This window comes from Mixophyes fleayi, chromosome 1 (genome assembly GCF_038048845.1).
Source record: "Mixophyes fleayi isolate aMixFle1 chromosome 1, aMixFle1.hap1, whole genome shotgun sequence".
Classification (NCBI taxonomy): Eukaryota; Metazoa; Chordata; class Amphibia; order Anura; family Limnodynastidae; genus Mixophyes; species Mixophyes fleayi.
The window spans coordinates 185,743,077-185,747,274 of NC_134402.1; positions in this window are offsets into that span (position 1 = coordinate 185,743,077).

The following is a 4,198-nucleotide window of genomic DNA, read 5'->3' on the forward strand; positions in this document are numbered from 1 at the left end:
CTTTCTTTTCTTTTCTTTTTTAAAGAAGTAGAAAGGAAATATAGTACACTGAAATATACTCTGCTTTCAGCTTCAAAGACACAGTGATAATAAACTCAATTAGTAGTTTTGACTCTGGTTAATCTCCCACAAAACAACAAAGGAGAATTACACTGTAAATGAACCAGTCCTAACTACAGACAGAGTCTGGTAACAACACCCTCTGCGCTGAGTACTGAACAGTAGCCTCAAACAGACAATGTAATGTGCCAATATATCCCCTATGGGGTACTTAGCTGACGCTAGGAAGAATTGTGAGGAGAAGCCAGCAGCAGTAGAATTATCTGAGGTGCCTCTGAAGTCCGACTGCGATGACAGGAAAAGGCGCGAATATCTCCCGTTCCGGAGCATACCACTGACAGCCGGAGAGTCTCTCACTCACTCCCTGCTGTCTGATGGATCACACGCCAGGAGGAAATCCTCCATCAACACAGGCTGCCACACTGCGTTGTGCTCCTGTATCATTGCTGCGGAATCCTTCTCTAGGGCTCTATGAGATCCAAGTACCCCCCTCTGCCTCAGGGGGAACTTGGTATCTCCCAACATGGCAGGATCTCAGATGTCTGTAGCGCTCTCTGCCTGTGGCAGCGCCGCACCTGTCGGGACAGTGCAGTGACAGGCGCATAGCGCTGTCACTGCCCACAGATTGAAGATTCTTCGCTGGTCTTTTCTTTTTCTTTTTTAAACAAAAAAACGTAACATCGTTCCATTAGAAACCTAAGAGGAAAAAAATATGTTTTTTTATATTTTTTTACACTAAAGATTAAAAACAAAATATTAAAAAACTGAACATACACTTACCTGAATAAAAGTGATTGTAATTTCTCTCTTTCTTTCTTCTTGTTGTGCCTTTGCTCTTGTATAATTATTAATTAATTATATATATTCAATAATAGCTGCAGCGGTGGGTGTTTTTAATGCCCTGCCTAAATGGGAGCCTCCTACTGTATTAGAAGCCCCCATTGTATTGGTGGGCAAGCCACCAGTATATCAAAATAAAAAAAACAAACACTTTTACCTACTTCATGGGAGCCTCCTGGTGAGATTGAGACTCCCATGTATTTGATTGATTGGGGCTTCCCCAATCATATTCAGAGGAGGCTGGTAGGCAGGGCACAAGGTGTAGTACTTTTATGATGGCTAATGTTTTGCCCTCTATATGCAGTGCCGTCCGCATATACATATTTTCATTAATGCCTATGTTAATAACAGGTGACTTTAATTCAATATAAATATTTTTTTTTCACTGTGCACTCTTTTGCAAATTTATAATCCAAAGAGTTATTGGATGTATCCTGCAACCTCTTGTGTAGTAGAGCACAGCAGACCTGCCCCATGTTTCAAAAGCACACGTACCTTCCTGAATTATGGAGTACGCAAAGCCTAAATACGTGCTTATAATACTGAACGCGGGTTCCTCTCAAAATATGTGCCTTGATAAATCAAACCCCATGTGTCTTATGTACTTAAATATTGATTCTTTTTTTTAGTGCAGTACAGGATGTGAGATACTATGATGTCATTAATACAAAACCCTCACTCCACATACATTTTTTAATTTTCAGGCTACAGATAACCAGTGTTATAAAGAAATGGAAGTTGCTCAAATCAATTTATAGGCTATCGCAGGTGCATGAAAGGGTGGGGTTATCCTAAAAGGAACAAACACAAAGAGATTCCCCCAGCACACTGCTATAGCCAGCAACCTATCTGCCATTCTTACTGTAGATAAAAATGCAAAAGTCTTAATTGCACACATTTGCAAATGTATGTTAAAGCCACCCACCACTCCACGGTGCTTTTGCTAATAGGGTGGTCCTAACTCTAAACCATGAGAGTCCCATATATTTGGGCCATACATATGTGTTTTTAAATTGAGAGCTAACTTACCAAAGAGGTACCCCAGAAGCCTCCAAATCGCAATCCAATGTCAGCACTCCCCCTCAGCTACTGACACCAACATGCCTCTCAGACAAATAAAGAAATGGAAGTTGCTCAAATCAATTTATAGGCTATAGCAGGTGCATGAAAGGGTGGGGTTATCCTAAAAGGAACAAACACAGAGAGATTCCCCAGCACACTGCTATAGCCAGCAGCAGTGTGCTGGGGGAATCTCTCTGTGTTAGATAACCAGTGTTACATACAACTACCTCAGCGTTAGAATGGCTTCTTCGTAGTATATAGAGGAAGTTGCTCTTCCTAAATATAGCTGTCCAAAAACCATGCAATTTGGTTTCCGGACATCAAACTGCTAGCTGTAACAATTATGTAACGTGTACAACAATGCAGTAAAGTATGTATAAATATGGAGTACTTGCCTTACTCTAGATCAGCGCTGGCTGGCTGGTGGTGCGGAGTCTAACGAACCACCTAGTGTTCACCAAGAACCGCCGCAAGGCGTGATGGGCTTTGCTGCGGAAGATCGCAGGTCGCTGTCCACTGGTCTGCCTCTAGAGGTAAGGATGTGGGAGGTAGTTCAGGATCACACTGGAAACTGGAAGGTAGTATTAACCACACCGTGGTCAGGATAGCCGAGGTCTGGCACACTGGATACAGATAATGCGTGGTACAACTAGCCTGGGTCTGGTACACTGGAGTGGAGTTAAATACGTAGTCAGCAAGCCGGGGTCTGGTACACGTGGAGCGGAGATAATACGTGGTCAGCAAGCCTGGGTCTGGTACACTTGGAGCAGAGATACCTGGGAAGTCAGCAAGCAGAACTGGTACACGGAAAAATCACACAGGAACCACCAAGTCAGGCCTAGGCAGCGTCAGAGCAGGTCTTTCATAGTTTGCAGATTTGAATTCCCCGCCCTGTGCTGTCATGTGACAGCGCCGCCGTGACCCGGAAGAGAGAGAGGATTGCGGCGCTGGAGCGAGGACTACTAATGTGTTGTTTTTTTTAAGGACACATATATCAGAATAAATCTATTATAATTCATTTGTTCACATACATACATATACAGCACGTGCCACTGACTATGGCTTCAACTGTAGAACTGAGGCAAATCAGTATATTTAACCACCTATTACTTTTAAAAGCAAAATAAAAGAGGCTTCATACCCCCCCCCCCCCGCCCCCCCGGCCGTGGATGAATTGGCTGCCATCCACCCACCCTGGAGAGAGTGTGCTGCGGTGCTGCTCCCCCCGCTCGTGGATACATGAGGTGCCTTCCGTATACACTGAGTATTACCCAGCACACAGGCGGCCGCATCACATGACACTCGATGTGGCCGCCTGTGCGCTGGGTAATACTCAGTGTATGTGGAAGGCACCTCATGTATCCACGAGCGGAGGGGGGTGGGGGGCGGCCCAAACTGGTGTCAGACCCAGCGGCCAGATGCCCCCCTGCTCCCCCGGCCCAGCCCGCCCCTGATAAAACCTAATACTAAACAGCAAGTACTGCCAAGCAGTACTAAACACAGCCCAACTCCTTGGGCACGTAAACAAAACTGAGGTCTATGGGGTTGCATAGGGGAGGAGTCAGCAGCAAGTTTAGTTATTAACTATTTAAGTGCCAACTCCAAGACAACCCCCATGGTAGCAGTGTTCCCCAGAGTGGATGATGGAGAAAGATAATTTACTTCGGAAAGCTCTGTGTCTTTTTGGGAATCAATCTGACTTAATTGAAAATGTAATTCCTAAGGTGGGGGTGAAGAGCCTGTAAGAAGGATTTAATATCTTCTACAAGAATGCGTGCATTTTCATGAGGGGGTCTATCAAGACTGAAACGTTCCATATTTCTCAATTGTGTTCTCTCACACACTAGAGCTCAACTAGTAAGTAGTGCGGGCAGCACGGTGGCTCAGTAGTTAGCACTTCTGCCTCACAGCACTGGGGTCATGAGTTCAATTCCCGACCATGGCCTTATCTGTGTGGAGTTTGTATGTTCTCCCCATTTTTGCGTGGGTTTCCTCCGGGTGCTCCGGTTTCCTCCCACACTCCAAAAACATACTGGTAGGTTAATTGGCTGCTAACAAAATTGACTTTAGTCTTTCTCTGTCCATCTGTCTGTGTGTGTGTGTATTAGGGAATGTAGATTGTAAGCTCCAATGGGGCAAGGACTGATGTGAATGAGTGTACAGTGCTGCGGAATCAGTGGCGCTATAGAAATAAATGGTGATGATGATGATAGTGACTCTGATTTTATTTCCTATT